Raw genomic sequence first — 12,149 nt, forward strand, 5'->3', positions numbered from 1 at the left:
TCGTAAATTTCTAAGTTAAGGAATTTAGGACCTAGTTATTGCAGTTTTTTAAAAACTTTCTGTCTAGATGGCCTCATTTATACCTATGATGCTAAAAATGATAATATTCACAGATACATATTCCAATTTAAATGTTTACTTTGTATTCCAGATATGCTACAATCTTGACATGTCACCTTGGATGTTTCACAAGAATTTCAGATTTAAAATGACCGAAATTGAACTCCTGATATTTATTATCCCTGATACTTACAATCTTCCACATTTCAGCAAAGAGAAATTATAGATACCCAGTTGCTCAAAAGAGAATCCTTAGATTCCTGCTTCATTTTTCAATTTCCTTTTCCTACCTTTACCCACCTCAAGAATAAGTACTACTGTTTATTTCTCCAAAATTTGGGTCATATTTGTCCACTTGTCTTTATTCACAGTTCCATCACACTAGCCCAAATCACAACCATTCTTTTTTTGGACTGTGGTGATCATTTCAGATTGTTCTCCAAAATATTTATAAGGTAAATTTTTACATTTTTAGTTTTTTATATATAAATCTTCAATAAATTTCCATTACAATTTAAATAAAACCTAAACCTTTATCAACTAATTCCTACATGATCCGGCCCCTAATTATCTGTGTGTTGTCACGAAGCTCTACTGTTACCTTGCTTTCTCTTCCTTCCTAAGATTCAACCATACAGGTCTCTTTATCCTTCTGTTTCTACTCTTGAAGCCAAGGGCTAGTACCTCCGCTGGAATTTCTTTGTGCTTATCATAACCTTCATCTTTTGCAATTTCTAGTGCCCAAGCCCCATGTATCTACTTCATATTCAGTTTAATGCTGTTTCTTCATGCAAACCTTCCCTCTCCATCACTACTTCGGTTCTATTTAATGATACTATAGCACCCTGAAAATCTCCTTCATGAAAGTTCTTGCACTTATAATTTCAATACCTACAATGCAGAAGGGCAAGGAAGCTCTTTGTCTAATTCAATACTCTATTACCAATGTACAGCAGAGTGCCTGGCACAGAGTAGGAATATAAATACATAAGTGAATAAATAAATAAATAAAGCAAGCAATAATTAGAGTTTTGTTTGATGGATTCTTTGAAACTTATAAGGAAAGAATACAGAGTTTTCAGGATAGTAGAAAAGTCCAATGTCACAGTAGGCAAAACTGTTGAACTTCTTATCAATAACATAAAATGTACTTACCTACACTGTGAGTATTTATGTGTGTATATGATACAGTATTATATGCATGCATGTATATACATATACATATATACATACATGTTTCAAATATGTCAAAATATTCATCTTGTAAAATATATAAATGTACATACATACATCTATTGTGACCTATTGCATGTGTGTCTGTGTACAGAGACAGAACAGAAAGACAGAAGCAGATTATATACCTACATACGTGTATTACATACCTATATCCATGTATGCAGGTATGTAGATGAAAGAGAGGGAGGAGAAATTAGCAAAAAACAAAATTATTTCCCTATATGGATTTTATAAATTTAAAACTACCAAGAGATAAAATCACTATGTATATCTTTCATTTTCCCCTGAAACAAAAATTTACAAGTATAGTTATTAGACCAAAAGATGGCAACATGCTGATATGTATTGACAAATTGTCTTTCTGTAAGTTTTAACATTATGCATCATGCATTAACAATATATGATTGGACCACTAATGAATACTATGCATTTTAATTTTCACTTTGAAAGATCATTGCTAAATGAGTATTTTAAAACATGCTACTCTACTCTTGCTTTAACTTTTATTTATTCGATGAATTGAAGTTTGAATATAGTTTAACATTCATTGGAGATCCCTACTTCTTTTGAGATTTTCTTTCACCCTGTCTACTCTTTTCTACTTTTGTGTGTTTATTGTTTCTTAATATTTAAAAATTCTTCATCTACTAAGGTTATTTATAAACTTTGTTTCCCATGTGTAGATATTTTCTTTTATATATAAAATCTATTAGTTCTTTACAATGTACTTCTTTACGTTAAAGGTTAGAATGAGCACCCCTAGTTCAAGAAAAAATATTTATATTTTCTCTAATTCTTTTAGTATTCATTTATTTTGCAGTAATTTTCCTTTTACATCTAATTTTTAATACTGAAAAACTATGAGAAATTCTATTAAAACTAAGAATTTCAATTTTAGTATGAGTCAGCCTAAAGAGTTATTATTTTCATTCAAAATATTTTAAGAAAATAATGATGTCTCAGGGAGATCTGTGCTCTTGAACCATACCAAGGAAAAATAAGGTGGCATTGAGGATATAGTCAGCTTAAAGATTCAACTTAAAGTTGATCATACTAAGCAGAGAATCTCTAGATGTGAAGGTGGATTTATTACACCCATATCTCTGAACAACTGCCTACATTCTTCTTCAGCTTATCTTTTTCATTATTAAAATACATTTCTTAGCTTATCACTTGCTTTTAGATAGTAGGCAGTTGAACAAAATCAAAGAAACATTGAGTTATTTGTTTGTAAGTGGAAAGGAGATGCACAGCTATTTTGAAATGTGATAAAAGTCACTTTAATATTCAAAGGCTAAAATGGATAATTCATAAATCCTCCAGATGTCTTTGGGTTAAGCTTTATTTTAACTTTGTTCCTAGAGAATCTGGAGTTTAAAGATGCAATTTACAATTTCTAAAAATGTATATAATGCAGATAATTGTTATTTTATATTAATCTTCTAATAAAATTTTATAGTCAACTTTCCTCTCTCTCTCTTATGACCCCTTTATTTGCCAAATCTTCACAAGGCTATGAATTATTGTGACCGCCTTATCCAAAATAATACATTCAGTTTATCTGGTAAAAGCAGATGCTAAAGCTAGATTCAGTAATTATCACATAAAATGGAGCTATACATATGTATGACTTTATCAGGTAATACCAGGTACTGAATATTTATCCCTCAAGCCACAATGGCTTCATATTATAAATTTATGATTTCTTGGTATCCACTATACAGAATGCTTCTAGCATTCAAATGGGCAAATCCCACCTCTCTCTTTTTTTGAGGGTTATAGTGAATATTTAAATATATATGTGTTGGTACATATATATTTATATCTATGCTTATGTTACTTTTGGTCTGTAAACTACAATTACTCAGAGGTTGACGATCATGTATGTGAAAAAGAAAGGAAGCAAAAGGCTCTCTAAAACTATATAAAATTTAAGATGTTCCTTCCAAAGAATCATTTGTGTCTGGAGGTTAACAAACAGGCAAAATAAAATCTGAATAGAGGCACATAGCACCTCTACATAAAATAAGAATGCTTGGCAGTGACCTTGAGGCATAGCATTTTAAATATGTCATGCATTTTTCTTTAAGGGGATCAATGTAGGTAAAATTTGTAGAATCTCATATAAAACCTGCTAAGGTTTCTTTCTAATTACAAAGGACAAAATAGGTTTTATCCTTTAGAAAGAAGTTTTTTTTTTTGTTTTTTTTTTGTTTTTTTTGACACAAGTACAGGCGCTTCTGCCTCATTTTGGAAAGTACTCTATAAGGAATGGCTATTCCTATGGTACAGAAGGGAACTTAGAAATAACTCAAGGCAAGAGATTTTCACAGTGTCAAAGCATTCTTTGTATTGCCTGGGTGAATTTCCAGGTACCATTAACTAAAGCGAAGATGGTTATTACTCTCTTTTTTTTTTCTGCCCTAAGGTGACACCCTTATTCTTGGCTTTCACATGATGACCTAATTTCCTATTTCATGGAGAAAGCTGAAAAAAAAGAAATCAGCTCCAACAAGCTGTCGCCCAGCTCATCTAAACCCCACCTACTCTGTGCCGCTACGCTCCACCCTGTCACTCGGGAACTTCAGCCTCACTCCCTTCTGCCCACTCAAGCGACCTGGCCTCCGTCTCCTGCATCAAGGTTTTCCTTTCTCATAACTCCTATCAAATTATTGTTATTTTTTCCATCTTAAAATATCCGTTTGACCCTATTTCTACCACCTCTTTCTTTTTCTCCTTCCCTTTACAGAAAATTCTGAATTATTCATTTCTATTATTTCCCAATTCCCTCATTGCATTCTCTCCTGAAGCCACCGTGGTGCCTTTCAAGCCTCACCTTTTTTTTTTTCTCTGCATCTGAGCAACCTGATAAGAAAGCCTGCATGCTATGTTCTTGGGCAGCAATGGGAGTTTCACACCTTTGGAAGTCTAGGAAGTGTCAACCTAGCCCCACCTCTTAGCCATAATGTTTCCCCCCACCGACTCTCTTTTCTCAGCTCTCAAGCCACTTTGGATCAGTTTGATAACCACATTATAGGAATAATAAAGCTTTTCAGACTCTCTTGGCATGTGTGTGGTGTATTAGGACATCACACTCCCTGTGTTACTCTGACCCCTCTAACTGCTCCTTTTTCACTCTCCTGTGTTGATTGCTCCTCATTGCCTTCATCCTTAACAAGTGAATGACCCAGGCAGGGCTCAGTTCTGGAGTCACTTCTCTTTTCTCTTTATCTTCACTTCATCATGGTCTTATTCAGACATATAAAAAGTTTTTGTGCTGATGACCCTTAAATTGTTTTCATTATCTCAAATCTCTTCCCTAATATTTAGATTTATAGATTCAACTATGTGTTCCATATCTGCTATGTACTGTCATGTGTCACGTACCAATGGGGATAGATTCTGAGAAATGCCTTCTCAGGTAATTTTATCATTATGTAAACATCACAGAGCATACTTACACAAACCTAGATTGTATGGCCTATTACATACCTGGGCTACAAACCTGTAACGCATGGTACTGTTCTGAATATTGTTGGCAATTGTAACGCAATGGTAATTATTTGTGTAGCTAAACACAGAAAAGGTACAATAAAATGTGGTATAAAAGAAAAAAAGTGGTACATCTGGATAGGACCATACCCTGAACGAAGCTTGCAGGACTGGGAGTAGCTCTGGGTGAGTCTGTGAGTGAGTGTGGTGAGTGAAGGTGAAGGCCTAGGACATTACTGTACACTAGTATAGGCTTTATAAGCACCGTACACTTAGGCTACACTGAATTTATTTAATAAATTTTCTTTCATTTTTAGTAAATTAAACTTCGCTTATTGTAAGTTTTTTACTGTATAAAGTTTTTATAAATAATTGTTGACTTTTATAACCTTTAGCTTAAAACATAAACACATTGTACAGCTGTACAGAAATATTGTCTCTTTATATCCTTATTCTATAAGCTTTTTCTATTTTTTAAAATTTTATTTTCTGATTTTTTACTTTTTAAATTTTTCTGTTAAAAACTAAGACACAGGCCAGAGGCAGTGGCCTGTAATCCTAGCACTTTGAGAAGCCAAGGCAGGCAGATCACCTGAGGTCGGGAGTTTGAGACCAGCCTGACCAACATGGAGAAACCCCGTCTCTACTAAAAAATAAAAAATTAGCCAGGCATGGTGGTGCATGCCTGTAATCCCAGCTATTCGGGAGGCTGAGGCAGGAGAATCGCTTGAACCTGGGAGGCAGAGGTTGCGGTGAGTCTAGATAGCACCACTGCACTCCAGCCTGGGTGACAAGAGTGAAACTCTGTCTCAAAAGAACAAAAAACAAAACAACAACAACAAAACTAAAACACAAACACATACATTAGCCTAGGCCTATATGAGATCAGGATCATCAATATCACTGCCTTCCACCTCCACATCCTGTCCTACTGGAAGGTCTTTTGGAACAATAACAGGCATAGAACTGTCATCTCCTACGATAACAATACCCTCCTCTGGTATACCTCCTGAATGACCTGCCTGAGGCTTTTTATAGTTAACTTTTTTTTTTAATGAGTAGAAGAAGGACACTCTAAAATAATGATAAACAGTACAGTGTAGTAAATACATAAACCAGCAATATAGTCATTTATCATCATTATTAAGTATATAAACTGTGTGTAATTGAATGTGCTATGTTTTTGCTATATTTTTATATAACTGGCAGTGAAGAATTATTTATACCCACCTCACTGCAAAACTGTGAGTAATGCTTCTGCCATAAAGTTAAGAAGACTCTGAAGCTCATAGCCAATAGGAATTTTGCAGCTCCATTATAATTGTATGCGACCACCATCGTATATATGGTTTGCTGTTGACTGAAACATGGTTAGGCCTTGTTAGATGTCATTAGGTGGTATCTCATCAAGTCTCATGGCTTCAAATGCTATTAATAAGCTGATGCTTCTCAGGCTTACATGTTCAAGTTGAACCTCTATCCTGTACTCTAAACTCTGCCATCCCCACCTAATAGATGCCTTAAGGATAACATGTTAAAAACTGAATTTTTTATTATTTCCTCAAATATGCTCCTTCATAGTCTTCTTGATATCTGCAGATGACAATTCCAGCTTTCCAGTTGCTCAGACCGAAACATTGGTAAATCTTCTTAAGTTCTTGCTTTTTCTCATGCCCCACTTCAATCAACCAGTAAACCTTTTCAGCTGTTCCTTCAAATTATAGGGTTTGCATAAAACCTGAAGCCTTTCCAATTTAGACAGGCCACTTCAAGAAACAAAATCAAAAATTTTGAAAATAAAATTAGGCATAAATGTGAATATATATTTATAACAGAAATCACAATATAATACAAAATTTGGATAGCTGATAAATGGCAAAAAATTATAAAATACAAAATAAAATAATGTTTTGTTATGTAATTACATGACATATCTTTATAGCATTTCTCCCTATAAATTCTAACTTCATGCTCTTGAATACTTTCTCCTATGATGATTCTTAAAATATTCTTAAAGAGAAGAAAAAGACATTTAACGTCTTCATAACAGTTGATTGAAAATTTAAAATTTTTATTTTGGAAATAAAATTTGTGAAATTTCAGCTTTACAACTTACTTTTGGCGATGCAATACAAGTATTAAGTTTATTGGATTGCTTATATTCTAGAAAAGTCTTTGGAATTTGGAATAATCTTTACATATTTTCCTTCATACATGACAACATTTCAAGGCATCTCAATTTTCATGTAGGGATACTTTAGGTATCTTTTGAGCGGATAATATTTATTACATTACCCAGTTTGTCATTGATGCCTATATTTCAGTGGTTAGTTATGAATTTTAAGTTATTTTCATTGATGCATTTCATGATAATGCATAAAATATGAGACTTCAAACACAGTTGAACTTACTATTTGTAATAACACTGTAAGTTGCTGACCTATAACCACAGGAATTGTGGTAAATTCTGTTTCATGCTCTTCTCATCAAAATATTTTAAAAATTAAGCGTTTATAATTTCGTATGAAGAATTATCAAATGCTTCTGACAGGCAGGAACTTCTGTTTTGGCTAGATATTAATCAGAACAAAAATCTGCACTTAAAAATTTACACATCTCATATTTGGAAGAGTTTCCCACAGGCTAATTTCTGGCCCAAAAGTTGCTTCTCCTTTGTATTCAGTCCTCCATCTCCTCAACTTTTTATCCACTGTCCCTCATGCATACACGCTAGCAGCCATAAGACATTCATTTCAAGATACAGGCCTTCTTTGGAAGGAGCCTGTGCAGGGGAGAGTCCCAAAGCTAAAGTTCCATTAGCTTCACAGTTACTTTGCGTCTGTGTGTTTTATCAATCCAGACTCTCTCCGTGTCACCCCACTGCTGCCGTCATAAGGCATGCCACAGTCATCTTACTAAATAGCTTACTCTCTGGTCTTCTTGATTTTGTTCTTTTCCATTCTACATTCTATCACTGTGCAGCAGAGAAAATGATCCTACTAAAACCAGCTTGGCTTGTGGTGATCCCATGCTCTATCACATTATGGCTTACCATCTCACTAATCGTAAAAGGCAGTCTATAGCCATAAGGTCCTGGCATAGCTGACTGCTGGTTACCTCTGTGCTCCTATTCCCTATTCCTATCACTTCCTTACTTTACATGAGTCTCCTTGCTAGTTCTCTAACACGGCCAGGCACACTCCTGCCTCCATGTCTGTACACTTGGTGTCCTGCCTGCCTGTCTCTCTCACTTCACTGTTTCACTTCTTTCATGGCTCCATTCTGTCACCTTCTCATGGAGTACTTCCTATTGACCTTTATAACCTAATTACCGTCCTACCCTTTCCCTGTTTTATCTTTTTCTTTAACAATGATCACTATTCAACATGCACATATTGCACTTATTTAGCTTATTGTTTTATTTATAGTTAACTTACAATTCACCTATTAGCTTATTCACTCATTATTCTATTTTCTGTTTTCTTCACAAAAAAATGTGCTCCATAAGGAGCATATTTCATTTCATTTTTATCCTGAAACAGCAAAATATCAGAAGATGCAATTTAAATTCTAGCTCATGTCTAAATCACAAAATACTTGCATTATATTGCTGCTAACTATGACCTGAAAGTAATGTGCTAACCCAAAGGCAGTAAGCAGAATTGAATTTGTCTGAGGAATTATAAATAAATACTCTCATTTTCTATTAAAGCTGGTAAAGAAAACACCTTTGACAAAATGTGCATTTTCAAAATAGCTCTATGTTAAATAGTCAAGGTCAAAATGAAATCTACATATGGATTTATATCATAATATTTACAGTATAAACACTGCCTCTACTTCTCAACCACCTCTTCATTTAATACTTTCTATAACATGTTTATTTCTTGGTTTAGTCATTCAGAATCCTACTTATATATTAAGCCCAAATTTCTAGTCTGTTTTCATGAAAGTCTTTCCCTAACACAATAGGATGATTTTTTTTTTCCTGTGTAAGAACCAATTATTATACTTAGGCAATTTTACTTGTTTGGTATTGGTTTAATCAGCTTTAATGAATTTTGAATGTATTTTATGTTATTTTTGTGATGTCTTACTAAGATGTAAAAACAAAACATTGGAAGGTAATGATAAAAATGTCTCCAGGATAAGAAACCATGTTACTTGGGAATAACTGTTATATATTAAATTATTTCAATCTCTGGAAATGTTTTATCTGAGGTATCTTAGTTTTACAGCACACAAATGATTAATCATGCTAGCTCTAATAGGATCCTGACTTACTGTAGTCACAGCCTACCTCTTGTGCTATAAGAGAAGTGGAATATTCAACTTAAACAAAGGGCAACTTTATGAAAACCATTGGCATATTTTTGTGCAACCATTTGATGTTTCAAGACAAGCTAAATGGCTTAAACTTCGTTTTTGTAGATATTACATTTTCAATATTATATTATACTTATTAGAAATACAGCAATGAGAACTGTGTCAGCCATACAATTGCTCTTCAATAAATGTCTGTTGATTATGAATTAAATGAAAAGAATCATTCAGAGAATGAATGAGTTGCCATTACCTTCAAAATTTTATTCTTTATGTTCACTGAGCCATCATAACAATTGTCATATTGTCATCCATATTTAGGGCTGTTACTAAGGTGAATGGGCAGCCCTTGTAGGGCTTCGATAACATTTTTATTATCTTTTGATATTTTTCTCTTCCCATTCTCTTTCATTTTAAAAAAATAGTTGAACTATACCATTATTGGTATAGTATATAGCCAGTGCATACTACAGTACATAAATATATTTTTTCACTCTTATTATCCGTTTAGTCTTAAAGTCTGCAATTAGCTGTATCTTTAATGCTCATCACCAATGCTTATGTTAGTATTTCTGGTAACATTTTAGGGAAGTCATAGGAACAAAAATTCCTGACTTCTTTCATGTTCATAAATTTGGAAGTTAATGAAAAAATGTTTCCAGGACAAGAAACCATGTTACTTGGGAATGTTTTATATATTAAATAATTTCAATGTCTGGAAATGTTTTATCTGAGGTATCTTAGTTTTACAACAGACAAATGCACGTGTGCTTTTACACTTAAATTTCATTTTTTTCCTGGATATAAAACTCCTTAAATTAAATTTCCTCTCACCAAGTTTCCTAAGTATGTTACTTTTTTTCTGCTGACATAAGCAGTTCTGTAGAAAAGTGTTATAACAATCAAATTTTAATTTTTCTAATAAGTCATCCTATTTTCTTCCTACATGACAAAGGTTTCTTTTCTTTAAAGTTAAATAACATTACTTAAGTATGTTTTGCTGTTGGTCATTCTGGATCAATATTATTAGTATGTGAATGCATTTTTAATATGCAGTTACAAATCATTTATGATATCTATTTAGAACAACTTTTATTTTAATTATATTTAATATTTATATCTGTTCTCTTGCTTTGGTTTTCTTTTTCAAGGATTTATAATGTCAGATATACTTTGTTTAGCTTTAATATTTAATACTTTTTCTTAATTATTCATTGCCTATTTTATTTGTTTAATCCATTTCAAGTTCTATTTCTCTTAAGGAATTAACTGTTGCATGTATTTCTTCTTGTGTTGCTTCTACTTTAGTCTTCATTTCTGTAATAACTTTTTTCTTTATTTCTTATTCTTTCCGAGTTCTTTTAAAAATTGATTTAAACAATTTTTGTGGGTACATAGTAGGTGTATATATTTATGGGGTAAGTGAGATGCTTTGATACAAGCATTAACTTAATTATAAGCACAAAATGAGGAAATGGAGTATCCATCCCATCAAACATTTATCCTTTGAATTACAAATAATCGAATTATACCTTTTAAGTTATTTTAAAATGTACAATTGAATAATTCTCTATTGTAATCACCTTATTGTGATATCAAATATTAGGCTTTATTATTTCTTTCTTTTTTTTGTAACCATTCCCACCTCCACCCTGCCCCCCAACTATCCTTCCCAGCCTCTGGTAATCATTTTCTATTCTCTATGTTTACAATTTCAATTGTTTTGATTTTTTAGATCCCGGAAATTAGTGAGAACACGTAATATTTGTCTTTCTGTGTCTGGCTTATTTCACTTAACATAATGATCTCCAGTTCCATCCATGTTGTTGCAAACGACTGGATCTCATTCTATCTTTTATGACTGAATATTACACCATTGTGTATATGTACCACATTTTCTTTATTCATTCATCTGTTGATGGACACTTAGTTGCTTCCAAACAGCAGCTATTGCAAATGGTGCTGCAACAAACACAGGAGTGCAAATATCTCTTTGATGCTAATTTCTTTTCTTTTGGTTATATATCCAGCAGTGGGATTGCTGGATCATATGGTAGCTCAATTTTTAGTTTTTTGAGGAAACTTCAAACTGTTCTCCATAGTGATTGTACTAATTTACACTCCTACCATAAGTGTACAATGGTTCCCTCTTCTCCACATCCTTGCCAGCATTTGTTATTGCCTGCCTTTTGGATATATGCCATTTTAACTGGGGTGAGATGGTATTTCATTGTAGTTTTATTTGCATTTCTCTGATGATCAATGATATTGACCATCTTTTCATATACTTGTTTACCATTTATATGTCTTCTTTTGAGAAATGTCTACTCAAATCTTCGACTAATATTCTGATTGGATTATTAGGCTATTTTCCTATACAGTTGTTTGAACTCCTTATATATTCTGGTTATTAATCCCTTGTCAGATGAATAGTTTACAAATATTTTCTCTCATTCTGTGGGTTGTCTTTTCACTTTGTTGATTGTATCCTTCACTGCGCAGAAGATTTTTAACTTGATGTAATCCAACTTGTCCAGTTTTGCTTTGGTTGCCTGTGCTTGTGGATATTGCTCAAGAAATCCTTGTCTGGAACAATGACCTGGAGATTTTCCCCAATGTTTTTTTGTAGTAGTTGCATAGTTTGAGGTCTTAGATTTCAGTTTTTAATCCATTTTGATTTGGTTTTTGTATGTGGTGATAGATAAGGGTCTAGTTTCACTCTTCCCAGCGCCATTTATTGAAGAGACTACTTTTCCTCAGTGTAAGTTCTTAGAACTATGTCAAAAGTGCTGGTGTTTTGTTGAGAATTTTGGGTCAATATTTATTAGAAATATTGGCCTGTAGTTTTCTTTTTTTTTTTTTTTTGATGTGTCTTTGTCTTGTTTAGACATGAGGATAATACTGGCCTTGTAGAATGATTTTGGAAGTATTACCTCATCTATTTTTTCAGAGTAGTTTGAGTGAGATTGATATTAATTCTTCTTTAATGGTTTGGTAGAATTCAACACTAAAGCCATCAGGTGTCTGGCTTTTCTTTA

This window comes from Pan troglodytes, chromosome 3 (assembly GCF_028858775.2).
Source record: "Pan troglodytes isolate AG18354 chromosome 3, NHGRI_mPanTro3-v2.0_pri, whole genome shotgun sequence".
NCBI lineage: Eukaryota > Metazoa > Chordata > Mammalia > Primates > Hominidae > Pan > Pan troglodytes.